Source organism: Tenebrio molitor, chromosome 2 (assembly GCF_963966145.1).
Source record: "Tenebrio molitor chromosome 2, icTenMoli1.1, whole genome shotgun sequence".
In the NCBI taxonomy this organism is placed as follows: Eukaryota; Metazoa; Arthropoda; class Insecta; order Coleoptera; family Tenebrionidae; genus Tenebrio; species Tenebrio molitor.
Genome location: NC_091047.1, coordinates 27,620,729 through 27,638,651, shown reverse-complemented (window position 1 = coordinate 27,638,651; position 17,923 = coordinate 27,620,729). Strand labels below are relative to the sequence as shown.

Genomic DNA, 17,923 nt, shown 5'->3' with positions numbered 1-17,923 from the left:
ATTGGAAAATTTATTTTATTTATTATACAAGTGTCTTATAAGGCGAATAAGTCACGAAAGAAATGTTTATCTACGAAAGCTTGCTTGAGTTGGCTAATGTTTCTTGAGTGACTTATTTTCTGTTAAGGCACGGGTGTAATATATAGTTTTATCCACAACAACACCTCCTTCTGTAACAGTTTTTATTCTTTTTGATGTTCAATAAACTGTTCAATTCTTTCTAAATTCAGTATCTAATTATAAAAACATTTTAATTATGGGTTCATAAGTCCACTAGTGCTTTATCCTCATAATATATTCAAAATCGGCATTATTATGACTTCATAATAAACAGGATAAAATTCTTAAATCTTCATTTTGATTTAAAATGATTTTTTACAATAACTAACACATCAATAGCTACGGTAATATTAAATATTGTTAAACAGCATATTCTGGAATGATGCTAAAAATGTCTCTCCAAAACTGCATTCTTTCAGGTTCCGGATCAACATGTGCAGTTATGTTTTCACCAATATCTATAAAATTGGTTTCATTTCTTTTCACAGGTTTCCATTCTGGAGCTTTTGATTTATCCTGTAGATTTGGATTGCCAAATTTAGCAAAGTTTGTCCAATACTTGACGAATAGATTAATCGATAATTCTTCCAAACTTTCTCCTTGTATCTGAGGGGTCATATTTGACTTGAATAAGTAGCCAACATCGTCTCCATGAGACACACCTTTAAATATGAATTTGTAGAGTTTTAATTTTTAAGTACATATCAGGTTTATTCATTTACCTGGAGCTGTAATACCGCCAGCTTTTTTATAAACATTTCATTCTGATTGTACGGACATTCGGTATAAAAACACTGGTTGGTCAGAAGTTACTGAGTGATGTTGTGCTGCAAAAATTATGTCTCTCACACATTTATCAGTGTGCAGCTAAAAAGTAAAAGAATAAGTTATTCTAATTGGATTTACGGTCAATACTCAATTGTTAAATCAAAATGTATTAAGAATATTTTGATGTTAATTCAAAATGGTGGCACAAGTAATCAATAGCTAACTATGTTCTGTTACTACTTCGATAGATGAGAATCAATTTACCAGATAAAAGTTGTCTATTTTATCTTCTGCACCAGGACTTCCGTAATAAAACTGTTTTATTTTATTTGCAATATTTTTAGATGAATCTGAATCAGGTTCGACTGGTAACATGAAGGGTATAAAAGGTTCGAAATCCTTAGGCATTTCAGGTTTACGTGGCTTCATCAGTATTTCAGCAAGCATTCCTTCTCTTGTATTGTACCCAAACACTGTTGGTACTTTATTATAAGCTCCACTTTTAATGATTTTCAATGGTTCTTCAGTTATAAAAGCACCTGGAGATGACTTTTCTGTAACCGGCCCAAATGGAAGTTGCAATTCGGGATCGATCATGTGACATTTCTTAAAAATATGTAGAATGAGCAGATAAATTTGTTTTGAATTCATGTTAAAAATGTATTAACTTACCATTGCCACCTTCTCATATATTTCATAAAGTTTGTCAACTGGTAATACCATCAAGCGTTCTAAAATTTCCTTTTCGTCTGATGCTTTTAAATCCAGAATTGAAGCTAAATGAACTGTTATGTCACCTCGTTCCTGTGCTAGTGGATTTAAGACACATCCACTCTGCGATATAGCTTTCTGAAATAATCCTAAAATAAAATCCAGTATAAAACAAATATTATCAAATTCCAACAACCAAGCCACCATTTTTTTGTAATAATTTACCTGATGCCAACGGTGATAAAATCAGATAATGTACAGAAATTCCTCCAGCACTTTCACCAAAAATTGTAACATTATTGGGATCACCAGAGAATTTGCTTATATTCTTCTGAACCCATTTCAAAGCCATCACCATATCTTTTAAGCCGGCGTTACCAGGAACTTCCAGAGATGCATCTTCAAAACTAAGAAAACCAAAAACTCCCAGTCGATAATTTATTGTCACCAGGATAATATCTTCAGTAAGTAGAAATTCTGGACCGTAAGTGTCAGAATTGCCAGAATTGCCCTCCACCATGAATCCAAACCATTACTGGTTTTAACTTATTGTTTGTCGAAGACGGAAGTTGTTGTGTGTAAACATTCAGAAATAAACAGTCTTCTGTGCCTACTATAATTCTTAAAAACATATCTCTCGAGTAGCATTTGCTTCCTTCTTTTGTGGCATCTCGGACACCCGTCCATGGTTCAGGAGGTTGCGGATCCTGAATTTTTTTCAAGACAGTTAGTTTACTACGCCATTAGAAAAATTATTTTACCTTGAATCTGAGTTCGCCGATTGGAGGTTTGGCATATGGAATGCCTTGGAAACTGTAAAATTTCCCATGGCGTATATTGGTGGATATTTTTCCTTTCAATTTTCCCTGCTCGACGCTGACAATTGGTTCAGTCATGATGATACGTTATTTTATAAATAAACTACAATTTACACGCTCTCAAATTATCTGAAGGTTAATCAGATACTGAGTACCGTACTGATTGCAAGACCGTTTTTATATGTTCATACAGCGCAAAATTATCGAACAAAAATTACAAAACTATTTTATGTTTGTTAAAATTTACTGTTAAATGTATTATTTATATTTCGGAGAAGTAGTGTTAGTCCATCCATCAATTATTATTTACTCGTATATACCGTGAGATCATTTAAATTTATAATTAAAGTAGGGTATGACTTTTAAATTAGATTGGCAACGCTGTTGACAACTTGATTTCAATTGTCAAAATGACGCTTCAAAATTCAATGCAAAATATGAAACGGCGAGTTAACAGTTGTATCCAAGCCGGGGAAGAACACTTTGAACATTTTCTATGATTGTCAATAAAACTGTATTATTTTCTAGTGCTTCATTTCATTTAAATTAAAACAACACAACAGTGTTGTCAATCTAATTTAAAAGGCATAGCCTACTTTAATTATAAATTTAAATGATCTCACGTTATTATGATAGGTAATGATAAACGTAATATGTAGTTTTCTTTTTCACACTTATGGAAGAAGGATTCTCTATTAATCTGTATGAAGTATAAGCTTTATAATAAATAAAATTAAAAATTAAATGTAGCTAATCGCAGCAAAAGCAATTTCTAACTAATGTGAAACTAAAAGACATAAAATGAGATCAATATCAATGAATACGTAATGAAATATGTATTACATTAAGAAAGAAAGGCACAGTAAGTGAACATTTGTTCGCAATGATGTCAGAACATTAATAGGTCAAGAAATGTTTGGCCATATAATGTGAAAAAATGGGTAAAATTATTATCGCATTTGATTCTCATATAGGATCATCAGTACTGTATATTTAAGAGTCAAATTTCATCTAAAATCACTAAACCATTTTATGTGAAATAGTGTTAGGAAAATTGCAATGATAAAAGTGTTTTAGGCTTATCATATCTCATACCTATATCATACAGATGGCGAATATTTTGTAATGCATTGTACTGATCCAGTTTAAAATTTAAATTTTTATTACCGGTACCGCCACGAGAGCGCGCCATAGTACTAGCGGCTAGACTCGGTACTGAGGGATGGGGTTGGTAATCCTGGGGAGTGGTGAACTCTGCGAGCGGAAATATAGCGGGGGAAAAGCGCTCTCTCGCGCGGGTAGTTCAAGGAAGGGGGTAGGTCACTTTTGTTTAGTTTTTCGAAACGAACACACCTTGCGAAGAGCGATCCAAGTTTCTCAAATTTGTAAGTTAAATCCGAACCAATTACACTACCGTCCCGAGTAGATATTTTGTGTCCCCGTGAAGAATCCGGCAGTTTCTTTTTATCCACACGGGTAATTATTTATCTCACGTTCGTTGTCCGTTGTTTTTTTTGGGACCAGGACCACGTGGTAAGGGTATGTTGTAGATTACCTTTTGTTGCATGCTGTTTCTTTAAGAAGCGCCCATTTGTTAATTTTAAGCGTTATCTTTCTCCCGGGAGGTTCATTTTTTTTAGCAATCTGGTAATTTCGAAAATTCGGAGCCGTCGTCCGAACCGCGTGCGTCCATGTTGTTTTTTTTTCCTAACATTTTCTAACAGCACTCGACCCGCCATTTTCTTTTTTTGTTTAATATTGCCAGCAAGTATGGTATTCCTTTTTAAAGCGTTTTATTTTATCGTTATTTAACCTCGCGTTTTGTTCGCTTTTATTTCCTCATTGTTTAATGTGCGTTTTGTTTTGCTTATGTTATCATTGTTTAATGTTGCGTTTTGTTTTGCTTATTTTATCATTGTTTAATGTTGCGCTCTGTTTTGCTGGATTTTCTCATCATTGAATGTTACTCTTTGTTTGATTGAATTAAACTCGGTTTTTGTTTTTCTTTGTGTTGTTGCTAGATTTCGGAAAAGTTAAAGTTAAAATGTTGTAAGTACGATCACATGGGGGCTAGGTGACATTCAGGGGGTCGGGGGGGTTGTTTAGTCAAATTTCCGTGGGGGCGACGGTTATGTAGGACCGTATAACGGAGGTGGTACAAGTTCTGCTGTATGCGACTCTGAGAAGCTGACGTGAAGCCCCCGTCGCAGTTATAGGGATCTTGGGAGTTTGTCGGAAACGGTTGGTTGGGGAAGGTGGAACAAGTTCTGCTGTATGCGACTCTGAGAAGCTCATCGTACAACCCCAAACGCTTATATCACTCGGAATTGGTCGGTACACAGTAGGCCGACACGCGATACTCCGAGTATCTATAAATGTCGCTGCTTTCAAGACGATTCAGATTAATTTTCTGAGTCCCCTCGCGGCCGAAAGTGTGTTACCTCCAGCTCTAAGCTCCCGTCGGCGTACCTTGACCGCATAGTTCCAAATTAAACATTGTTTTGTCATTAATCGAATTGTAAAATATGAGTAATACCTGGGATACGGTTTTTGAAGAGGGTTTTTCATCCGTCCCTGTCTGTAATAACTGCACCATAATTTGTTTACTTGTTTTGCAAGCTTTAACTGTCATTTTGTCTGTCATGTGCCCGTTTTTCTGTTATTTTAAATATTGTTGCATTCATCTTGTTTATCTTTGTGATGTACTCAACTAGTAATTTCTTGTACTTCGTTAAACTTAATTGCTGTCCTTTGTATTCGTTTCCATTTCTTTTTCATCCAAGTTATTACAGGCATTTTTAATAAAAGGTATTTTGCGTCCCTCACATGTGTGTTTTATTTGCGGCACTCTTCCAACTGGAACCCTCATCGTTTGCATTCCGAACCTTTTCCGCCTAAAGAAAATCACAACGTAGGGCTCCTCCGATTCGATGACGATCACGACCACATTTGTTACCGTTTTGCGCAGGTTCAAATATTTGGCGGAAAAAAGTAATGTATTCAAATCATTACAGCATCTTGTTTATAATCTTTACACGTTAAAAGCGTAATATTGTAATTTATTATTATTATAATGGAGAGGAGTGATGCATCGAACATATTAAATATGCAAAAATTTCAACGATCTAACAATATTAATTTTTTACTGAGAAGTATTCACATAACATTAAACAATTCTTTTAATATTGTAACGTCTCGACTTCCTTGACTCTTCCTCGGTGAAACTTTCCTCCCTTATTTGGTGTATTGTTGGTTGCCGCATTCCCTCGGATGATGATTTTGGGGAAAAATGCGGAACAAAAATAATGAGAAAAGAAATGTTCATGAATCCTACGTTGTGTTTTGTTCATAATTTAATTTAATTAGATTCTACGAGAAACCGTACCTTGAAACCGTACCTTAGGAAGGTTTTCAAATTGGAATTAAAACGATTGAGCACACTTCACTTAAATTTTATTTAACAAAGTATGGTGGTATTTTGTCCCAACAAACGGTATAAATAAATAAATTAATTTAATCAAGTCTTTTCGTGGACGAAATTTGACTCACAGCCCGGGAATTGAAATATGACTCATGCACAAATGATTAAGAAGGGCAAATACCGAGGTTTCTGGCGCGAGCAGCATTATAAGAATTTGAGGTGCGAACTATAGGGTCGTTGGTGGCTTTACAAGCATGGCTCGCTTGGCTTAGAAGCCTCTCGACCAATGGGAGCACAGCTTTTAAAAAACGCCGCGGCGTGGCTCGGACTTTGCTAGAATAGGGAATACCTACGTATTTCTATTTTTCAAAGCCACGCTCAGGCTTTGGAAGCTTGCGCATGCGCTCTAACTCGCAACTACATAATCAAATCAGCTGATGTGACAGTTCAACGCTAGTTCGCTCAATTGCGCATGCGCGTTGGCGTTGAAAACGACGCTTATGTGATCTGGTTTAGATTTGACTTGTTTCCCCAATTAAATTGAACCCCGACGCGATAGCCTAGTCTACTCCGGTGATTGAAAATAAAAGGGAAGAAGGTTGTAAAAGTCCTCGTCTAGAAATAGTCAATTTTGACTTAAATTGTAAATCATTTCACAATAGGACAGCAAACCGTCTTATAACTACCATAATACCCTCTAACTTTATTGCGCCTTTGTTGTGCAGGGCCGACTCAAGGAAGAGCAAACATCAGGTAAAGTAACAGCCCCTATTTATTTATGGAATTATTTATGGTAGTTATAAGACGATTTTCTCTCCTATTGTAAAATGATTTACAATTTAAGACAAAATTGACTATTTTTCGACGAGTACTTTAACAGACTTATAGGGTACCTCTCTTCACGTGTCACTTGGCCTAGTTTGGTCACTGTCCCGTTTACGGGTGACGCGGCTGTTTGTGCACTTACACCGGACCACAGCTAATTGAGTGCGACGGACATTGGCGATAGCTTCCCCGACGGCGAAGGCTCCCAAGTAACGAATAATTAATGAAGATGTTTTATAATAATTTTTATAATAGATCGCCTTGGCGAGAACACGTTTCCCCAACCGGTAAATGCAAGGAGACCACATACTTTGAAATAAGGAATTGATACCGCGCTTCGCGAATTTAGCCCCGATTTTGTAAATAAAGAACACGTAGGTTAAGTTAGTTAAGTTAGTTAAGTTAGATAAGTTAGACTAAGTTTGTAAATATAGTTAGGTTTCTTTTTTTCTGTTGTGAGCCGGCCGGGGCGAGGTGTTGTCGACGAGGAGACCTGTCCTATAGTACGCGCGCGCGGCTGTTCCGCAGGCTTTATAGGCACAGGTGTTCTCTCGGCTGCGCCACCAAAGTTTCCGGCCGGACCAATCAGGAGCCGTCCTTGGCGCCTCGGTCCTCAGCCGGGCGCATATAAATAGGGGCTCACATTTTGTCAACGTTACTCCCGTACCGGTCGTAAAAGACGGACGGAGTCATTAAAGACTTGCTCTTCACCGAGACTTTTCATTTCACCACATCCTGAGGGGTCCCTGCTCTGGCACGATCGACCAGACACCCCTCACACCATTATCAACGCTCCACCGAGGGGTCCCTGCGCTGGCGACATCGACCAGCCACCCCTCGCATCATCCGCCGTCCACCGAGAGGTCCCTGCGCTGGCGGAATCGACCACCGAAACCGTCACCGTAGTCGCCCACGGCACTCGGTGGCACCCCCCTTCAACAACGAGGACTCCGACGTCTGTGGCGCTTCCCCCCCCACCCCCCTTGGTGCTTCGCCCCCTTGACGTCTTGCCCCATTGGTGCTTCGCCCCCCTGGGGCTCCGCCCCGACGTTCGACCTCGTCCCGTAACACGTGGCGCCCAACCTGTTGGCCTCCTTGACAAGGCTGTCAAGCGGACCCCCCTCGTCCTCCGCCGACCCGAGGAAGACGACGAAGACAACCCCCGGCCTGAGCTTCAGCCGGAAGCCCCGAATCAACCCCTGACGGAATCGAGCCGCCGATCGCGACTCCACCGTCAACCATGGACGCGCCATCGACAAGTGCCTCGCCGACCAGCGAGGCAAGCCAGATGACGCAACTCATGCAGGCAATGTTGGAGCTCCTTCAGAAGAACGCCTCTCCAGCCGTCGTCCTCCAGCCACAACCCCCAGTCCCCGTTTTCCGGCCGGAGGAGCTACTCCGCACCTTCGCCGGGGAACCACGGGAGGACCCAGAGGTCTTCATTGCGGACATTGAGGCCTACTTCGACAAGGTAGGTGCAGTGTATCTAACCCCACGTCATCAAATTCTAGTAGCCTACCGGCAACTCCGCGGTGACGCCGAAAAACGGAACCGGTACTACAAGAACATCGACCAAAGGGTAGAAGAGCTCTGGGACCGCCTCCGCAGAGACTACGGGGCAGATTCTCAGTCCCAGCAACTTCTGGCAACATTCATGGGGGCGACGTACAAGAAAACCGAGCCCTTGGAGGAGTTCATCGACGGACAAGCCCAGCTGTACCGACGACTCTTCCCAAGAAACACGGAAAAATAACTTGTCACAGAACTCATCAGGCAGATGCCCCCGACAATCCGCGGCACCCTGGCAGTCGGGAAGTACAGCGACCTCGCCCACTTCACCGAGACCGCTTCCACCGTGATGTCTCTGGCAGAACCCGAGAAGAAACGCGCTCCGGAAAACTGGCGTCGGGCTGTAGCGACGTCTCCGGCTCAGCCCGAAGCGTCAACCTAGAGCATCTGTGTCAGATCGCAGTGGACCGCAGCCCCCAGGTGCAAACCGACAAGACAGGAACAGAGGAGCCCGTAGCAACACTCGGCTCCATGACAATCAACGTCGACGCAGCACCCGACTCCACTGAGATCAACCCAACAACCCCGATCATGACAACCACGACGCCGGCAACAACCGACGTCGCGACGCTCGCCGACTGGGTGAAATCGGCCCAATTCAACGACCCCGAGTTCCAGAAGATTGTGAGGCAGTTTCACGACGCCCCGGACGTTTGCCATCTCAGCCAAGAGGAAACCGCGAGAGCTATCCGCACGCAGTATACGTGGCCTGCGCTCTCCGCCGACGTCCGCCAACACGTCCGAGCCTGCCCCGTTTGTGTGACCAAACGAGGCCCCATCAAGGCGCGGGCCCCCCTGCAGGACGGTCTCCCAAAGAAGTCAAGTCGAAGGGGAAGGAAGACAAGACCGAACAAACCCTCGGCCCCAACAACACCGGGAAAGAGCAACAATCCCGGCAGGCTGCAGCGGCGCGAGCCAGCCCATGCAGAATACGTGGCCTGTGCACCGCAGCAGCGCCCGCCGGAGGAGACGCCGGAGAAGACCCCGAAAAACAACCTTGGGCAGCAACTCCCGCGTCAGATCGGAGGAGACGCCGAAGAAACGCGGAAGGGAACCACAAGGACAAATTGTGTCGATCGGGGCCAAAATCGAGCCTCCAAAGGGGGGGAGCGTGATACCGCGCTTCGCGAATTTAGCCCCGATCACATCGTGAGGGGTCCCTGCTCTGGCACGATCGACCAGACACCCCTCACACCATCATCAACGCTCCACCGAGGGGTCCCTGCGCTGGCGACATCGACCAGCCACCCCTCGCATCATCCGCCGTCCACCGAGAGGTCCCTGCGCTGGCGGAATCGACCAGCCACCTCTCGGCCGACCGCACCACCGAAACCGTCACCGTAGTCGCCCACGGCACTCGGTGGTACCCCCCTTCATCAACGAGGACTCCGACGTCTGTGGCGCTTCCCCCCCCCCCCTTGGTGCTTCGCCCCCTTGGCGTCTTCCCCCTTGGTGCTTCGCCCCGACGTTCGACTTCGTCCCGTAACAGAATTTCCATTTTCCAATTTCCAATTTCCAATTTCCATTTAATCCAAGATTTTGAAACGATAAAGAACTAAAGCCGTTTGACTAATTAGATCGCGACTGCAATTAAAGTACAAGAATTAGAGGAATAATTTACCTTGTAATTGTAAAACACATGATCACGGAAATAACTGCTAGAGGTGCTGGACGTACTACTTTGGAGATCACACCTCGAGTGAAGCAAAAAAGCCTCGTTTTTCGTTCCGTCTTCGGTTTTATCATTTTCCTAACACCCCACTTTTGCAACCCCTACTTGACCAAAGTGACCAATCAGCTCGGTACGACTTTATTTGTTACTCCCAAGGTTGGTAGAATTGACTAATTTGTATATTAGGTTGCCCTATTACCATTTAAAACAAAACTTTCATGACAGAGTCTGTCGATCACGCATTAGGTGTTCCCTCACTAGAATAAAACCCAAAAAACCACCAATAAACCCCACGGACCTTATAAACCTTGAGTTCTATTCGAACACTCAAAATTCCTGGGTTGATTTTACGTCACGAATTACATTTCCCCCCGCCCCCAATTTTCAACGAAGCAACCTACTATACAAATTCAGTTCTATCAACCTTACTACCGCCGATCGCAAAACCTTTTCGATATCTCTAGAACTGTTGAAACAACCGTCTCCGTTTTCGGCCATATTTAAATGGACATTTTTGTTAGGACCAGACCGAATGTACATAATTTGTTGTTGAAGTATAACTCTGAAAAAGGACACTAAAGTACTGACTCTATACAATAATACACATCAGCATCAAGAAACAAACAGAATTAAAAATGAAACCAATTATAGATATTTATGCATTAAGGGAGATATTATATGAATATGATTTTTCCCTGAGGTTGAGGTGGTTATAAACCGAGGGCCCGAGGTTTATAAGTCAACCGAGGGGAAAACATGAATATCTCCCGTGGTGCATACAATATTTTATTTTTTAGTCTATACTTAAAAGTTAAAACTTTCTTAAAAACATTTTGCAGGGAAGATTGCGTGAATATATGGTTACTATAGCTTCGTTCTCATGAGTTTGTTGTAAACAATGGGGAGGGCGAAAAAATTTGAAATATCTCAAGGGAGTTATGAGTTGTTTTTCATAATGTGTATCTATGACGAAAAGAAACAATATCGTGTTCCTAAAAAATAAACAATATTTTGAAACCGAATTTGGGCTTGAAACGCTGTTACGTAATTGCCATGCCATGCATCTAAATTTCGTTGATCTGCTACTTCTAAAAATTGTTCTACATTGGTTTGATTTTCCAAAACTGTTCTAATTAATTAGTAATCTTCATTCGCTCACTCACACATCTGGTTTCTACGACTACCTGGCTTTTCCGTTACCGTTACCGACTCCTTTTCTACTTTGCTTTGTTACTTTTCTAACTACAAGTGGAAACGATTCTAGTTATTTTCTAGGATAAAGCGCTCTGTTTCTAATTTGCAATTCTCGCTCTTTAATACAAATATGACACAAATTTGAAAAATGCTAAAAAAGTAAATTAACCTAATGAACATTAATTTGGTGGTTTTCTCAATTTGAAACCTGCTAACATCAAATTCATTAATTCAATTATCCCCTCATTTTAATTGGACTCCCCAAATTGTCGAACGAATAATTTATTGTAACGTTTCTTTTCTCTTGAACACTTGTTCCCCTTGGGCTATGGTTTGTCCTGGACGCGTACCGTTTTCCAAAAAAGTCCACAGATTTTGCTTTGAGGATTACAGTACCATTTTTCCGGACAGCGGCATCAATAAAATTTACAATTGACCAGCATTTCCGTCCCAAATGAACGGTTCTTAAGACGTTTCCATCAAATTATTTTAAAAATAAAAATTCTTAATTTAGCTAACCTATTCGCACCATTACAATACAGGGTTATTCACGAGAGACTTCCGATGAAAATTTCGTCATATGCAACCGAAAATACAAGAAACCCCTAGAACTTGATATTTTGTTTAATTCGAAATAAGTTAGCAATCCAAGTAGCTTGGCGAATAAGATTAATCATGACACTTTCTCTATTGAGGTTATGAGCAAAAGTTAAGACAATAAGGGGCAAGCAACAATTGTTGATTTAAGTATTACTTTTTATACATTTAGGAAGCTAGAAACCATTGGAAATTGTAGTTTCGGACCAAGGCTTTCTGTGATCCACAATTTTCTTCGGATCTCTCATCAACCCTTGGACGGTAAAAGCGTCAAACTTTCTAATGTTAACAAGTTGTATCGAACCATAATATTTTCCCTTAAGATACCGTTTCTACATTTCTATCTTTTAAGTTCAGCCTGTGAGATTTTCACTGTGTCACTTCTGTCCTCCTCTAAGAAATTTATGTTGTTGAATAAAACTGTTCTCGAACCCATTTAGCTGTATAATTTTCGACATTTCATGAACTCTACAGTACTTGGTTTATTATATTTTTTAGGTTCTTGACTATATCTTTGTTGATTATTTTTTATTTTTTGTAATATAAAGTAATACTTTTTTCAACAATTGTCACAAAGGAATTTTAGTCTAAACAAACTTCTAACTTGGTTGTCCCAGGTAAAAATGAACACATCGATAAATATGTGCAAATAATCAGAGTCATCTGGATCAGTTCATTTTGTAATTTAAGGGATGTCTTTGAATGGAGACAGCGCCAGAGTGTAGCGTGTTTTTCACTGGTGGTTTTTATTATTGTGCATCGATTTATTTTATTAAGGAAACAGCACCTTCAACTAAAAGTAATTTTTCATTTAATGTGTGCAGTATTTGAGATGAAGTATCCATAAATTATATTTCTTAACAATAATAAGTAAATGTATAATCAGCAAACTGATATAAGTGAACTGTCTTATTCAGATTATCACTAAAGAAATAATTGACGTCTGCGTATGTGCTGATGCTGGTGTAAGTTGTCTTTACGTTGGCACTCCTAGAATTTTTTCTTGATTGCTGATAAACTGTAAACACCATCAATGTCACCTTCACGTAATCCATTTTCAACCTGTTGTCGGAAATATCAAACAGTTTTTAAAAGAATTCTTATTTACTTGACTTAAGAAATCAGCTTTTCTGTTGAGAAAGTATTTACTTTCTAATACATTGTTAATCCAATTTTATAGAATTATCTATATGCTGACTAACAGAAGAATATAAAGTTTAATTTCTTCCAGTCACTCACTATCTTCCGATTTAATTCTACAAAAGTAACTTTATCTATATACTCAATTTCATATAAATGTGCATTTAAGCAAGCCATGAAAACCTGATTTTCTGTTGGTAGTAAAGCTAAAGCTAGTGACTTCGACTTTCAAAGTTGCTTGCTCTGCGCGAACCCGATTTGACTAATTTTTCAGTTTTTGTCCATTTTAACATTGTTGATTTCAAGAGCAATGTTACGTCTTTTTACTGATTAAATTAAAGTAATTCTTATTTGTTTTTGTCTTTGTATTTTTACCAAAGTAAAGATTTATTGGACATGACCTTCATAAATGTGACTTTTGTAATGTAACTAAATTAAAGGTGCTTTTACAAATGCACAGCTCACTTGATGAACATTTATATGAAATCAATTATATGTCTACTTGTAGGCATTGCTTGCACTTTTTAAACAAATTATATATTTGTTCCCATGTCAAGTATTTATTAGTGTGAAGTGTAATAAAGCAAACCAATTTATTTAAATACGTCAATTTTTATTTTTTAATGAATTTTTAACAGTAACAGAACACAATAACAACTGACTTGTATTAAATATTCTTAAACGGTATATTCTGGTTTGATGCAACGCTCAAAGTAGAAATGAGAAAACTTTAAAAATCATAATGCCTAATATCTCGGTTATTTGCCAACGGATTTTTATGAAATTTAAAATGCAGATATTTTAGACGGTGAAGGTTCAATCAGTAATAATAAAATTACCACAAGTTAAAAAATGTAATTTTAACACATGTTTTCTTTATTGAAAATTAAGGGCAATTATTATTAGATTGTTAAACATTAAAAAATAGGTGTCTATACAAACAATTAACTAAATCACTCGTTTGATTCGACAAAAAGATTAGATTTTGTTGTTAAAATTTAATCTAAATTTTGAAGGTTATTGAGCAGTTACCTTTTGAAATAATTGATGAAAAGTTGCCAAGCAACATTTTGTACACCCCTTAAAAACTGTCAAAAGTAGACTCTTAAAATAGACTACAATGGCAGAATTTTCTATATTGTTGAAAAAGGAAACAATTTTTGCCTACGGAGGGTGTAGTAAGAATTTCAATAATATATGTAGTTCGTTTTCTTGTGGAACAAGTCCAAATGTAAGTTGGCTTTACAAAATTTAAGGTTCAGAGAGTCGTCAATTTATTTGAAGACACAGGAAGGGCACGTGAACTAAATTACCTTGTTAAAATATCCCGATCCTGTTTTAGTTCTTTATGAAAGGATTAAAGCATCCAGTATAATAAATTACGTCCAAATGTTGTCTTTAACTTTGTAAGTGTTTGTAAGGTTTGGAAGATAAACGTCAAATATGTCAGCGAAGAGGGATGACCAAAATTCGGCGATAGTGCGCGTTTGTTTCATACGCGTCTACCACGTTTAACACAGTTTTTTTCTTTTTTTGTTAAAAACCAGATGTCTTTCAAGAACGCTTTTTAAATATAAATCTTAAGTGATTTAACATTTTAAAAAGGCACGTAAAAATTACGTTTTTAAGACTAGGGTTATTGCATTAACGGGATTTTATTCTTTATTCTTAAATCTATATTTTAATTTAAAATGACCTTCTACAATAACATAACACAATAATGGCTATGGTAATATTAAATAGTGACGTTAAACAGCATATTCTGGATTAATGCTACATATGTCTCTCCAAAACTGCATTCTTTCAGGTTCCGGATCAACATCTGCAGTTATATTTTCACCAATATCTATAAAATTGATTTCATTTCTTGTCACAGGTTTCCATTCTGGAGCCTTTGATTTATCCTGTAGATTTGGATTTCCAAATTTAGCAAAGTTTGTCCAATACTTGACGAATCGATTAATCGATAATTCTTCCAAACTTCCTCCTTGTATTTCGGGGGTTATATTTGTCTTGAATAAGTAGCCCAGATCATCTCCATGAGACACACCTTAAAACATGAATTCGTAGAGTTATAACTTTTAAGTACATATCAGGTAATTTACCTGGAGCTGTAATACCGCCAGCTTTTTTATAAACATTTAATTCTGATTCTAGGGACATTCGGTACAAAAACACCGGTTGACCAGAAGTTACTGAGTGGTGTTGTGCCGCAAAAATGATGTCTCTCACAAATCTATCGGTGTGCAGCTAAAAAGTACAAGAGTAAGGTACCTAATCTAATTATCTAATCGGATTGGCGGTTAATTGTTAAATCAAATTAACTAAATTAAATCATAGTTAATAAGTAACTACGGGTATGATGTTACTATAGCGTGATCAACAATGACTGAGTCTGTTGGCAATGAAACAATTGAAAAGTACTGGTGTTTTTTGATTTGTAATATATAGATACTGACGGTATTTTTTAATTTGAAACGACATTAAAAACATTTTTGGTTATGTCGGTTATGTTTATGCCTTTATCTAATCCCGTGGGATAAATGACACTTATCCCACTCATTTGAGTGGAATAAGGAACTTCATTACCGGACGCATTTCATTACTCCACTCAGTGGGATAAGTGAGCTTCATTACCCTACTCAGTGGGATAAGCAAGTTACTATTCCACTGAGTGGTGTAATGAAACTGGCGGAAATAAATAATATTTACCTTTTTTTTAATTCGGGGCGGTCTTAGATAAAATTTTGTATGTACATAACACGTGGGCTAAAGCATATTACAGGAAACTCGTGTGATTACAGATGAACTCGGGCTAACGCCCTCGTCATCTGCAATCTTCACACTCGAATCCTGTAATATTGCTTTTATCCCACTAATTTTGTAAATAACTATTATAAAAATGAACCTTTCATTGTAAATTTCAAATTTGCCAAATTTCATTGTTACCAACAGATTCAGTCATTCTTGATCACACCGTACTTCGATAGATGAGAACTTATTTACCAAATAAAAGTTGTCTATTTTATCTTCTGCACCAGGCGCCCCGTAATAAAACTGTTTTATTTTATTTGCAATATTTTTTGATGAATCTGAACCAGGTTCGACTTGCAACATGAAGGGTATAAAACGTTCGAAATTCTTAGGCACTTCAGGTTTACGTGGTTTCATCGCTATTTCAAAAAGCATTCCTTCTCTTGTCGTGTACCCAAACACTGTTGGTACTTTATTATAAGCTCCACTTTTAATGATTTGCAATGGTTCTTCAGTTATAAAAGCACCTGAAGATGGCTTTTCTGTAACCGGGCCAAATGGAAGTGCTATTTCGGAATCAACCATGTGACATTTCTTAAAAATCAGTAGAATGAACAGATACATTTGTATACGATTAATAATATTAAAAATGTATTAATTTACCATTGCCACCTTCTCATATAGTTCATAAAGTTTATCAACTGGCAGTACCATCAAGCGTTGTAAAATTGCCTTTTCATTTGATGGTTTTAAATCCAGAAATGAAGCCAAATGAACTGTTATGTCACCTCGTTCCTGTGCAACTGGATTTAAGGCACATCCACTCTGCGATACAGCTTTATGAAATAATCCTAAAATAAGACCCAGTATAAAACAAATATTATCAAATTCCAACAACCAAAACATCATTATTTTTTTTGTAATAATTTACCTGATGCCAACGGTGATAAAATCAGGTAATGTACAGAAATTCCTCCGGCACTTTCACCAAAAATTGTAACATTATTGGGATCACCAGAAAATTTGTTTATATTCTTTTGAACCCATTTTTAAAGCCATCACCATATCTTTCAAGCCGGCATTCCCAGGAACTTCCAGAGATGCATCTTCAAAACTAAGAAAACCAAAAATTCCCAGTCTATAATTTATTGTCACCAGGACAATATCTTCAGTAAGTAGAAATTCTGGACCATATGTGTCAGCATTACCAGATCCACTTCTAAATCCTCCACCATGAATCCAAACCATTACTGGTTTTAACGTATTGTTTGTGGCTGACGGAAGTTGTTGTGTGTAAACATTCAGAAATAAACAGTCTTCTGTGCCTACTATATGTCTTAAAAACATATCTCTAGAGTAGCATTCGCTCCCTTCTTTTGTGGCATCTCGAACACCCGTCCACGGTTCAGGAGGTTGCGGATCCTGAATTTTTTTCAAAACAGCTAGTTTATTACGCCATTAGAAAAATTATTTTACCTTAAATCTGAGTTTGCCGATTGGGGGTTTGGCATATGGAATGCCCTGGAAACTGTAGAAGTTCTCATTACGTAGATTGGTGGATATTTTTCCTTTCAACTTTCCCTGATCGATGCTGACAATTGGTTCAGTCATGATGATACGTTATTTTATAAATAACACACTACAATTTACACGCTCTCAAATTATCTGAAGGTTAATCAGATACTGAGTACGGTACTGATTGCAAGACCGTTTTTATATGATGATACGGCACAAAATTATCGAACAAGAATTACAAAACTATTTTATATACCCCATCTATCAATTATTACTTATATACAAGGTGTATCTAAAATGTGTGTGATAATTTTAATACCTAGCAGAGCTTGTTAAATGAATCTATTTGAATTTTTTACGAAAAAGCGCGGAGCCTTGTCAAGTTACATTGTTATAGAAAAAATTAAATAATCAAATTTAAAATTCTCATGGCTACAAAAAAGTAGAGACTAGTTTATCAGTTTTTCACACAAAACGTCTTGTTCGATAAAAATTGGGAGGCAAAAACTTTTGGGAATTTTGCAAAATGTTATAGAGAAAAGTTTCGTAAATTGGCGTGTTCTTCCACTGGTTAAAATTAAGACACGTATTTCAGACACACCCAGTATGATTAGGGCTAATAGTTTCCTTTTCCACGTGATTGGGTATTTTTTTGAATGTTTGTAGGTTGCACTAATAATGGACGCTGCTGGGGCTTGCCGGTGTATTGAGTTGAGAAATTTCAAAATTGATGATGTACAACATTGAGGATCTATACAGGGTGCGTCTACTAAAAGTTTATATCCGAATATCTTTTTTAATCATCAATTTAGGTAAACAATATTTAGGAATATTATATTTCTCAATGACCTCTTGACATGTGCTTAACAAAAGTTAACG

General features: G+C 38.3%; 2 pseudogenes; both read right to left on the bottom strand.

The window, feature by feature from the left end:
- Window positions 1-333: 333 nt before the first annotated feature.
- On the bottom strand, window positions 334-2,497 carry LOC138123564 (juvenile hormone esterase-like; annotated as a pseudogene).
- Window positions 2,498-14,418: 11,921 nt separating this feature from the next.
- LOC138123563 (juvenile hormone esterase-like) lies at window positions 14,419-17,239 on the bottom strand (annotated as a pseudogene).
- Between the last annotated feature and the right edge of the window lie 684 nt (window positions 17,240-17,923).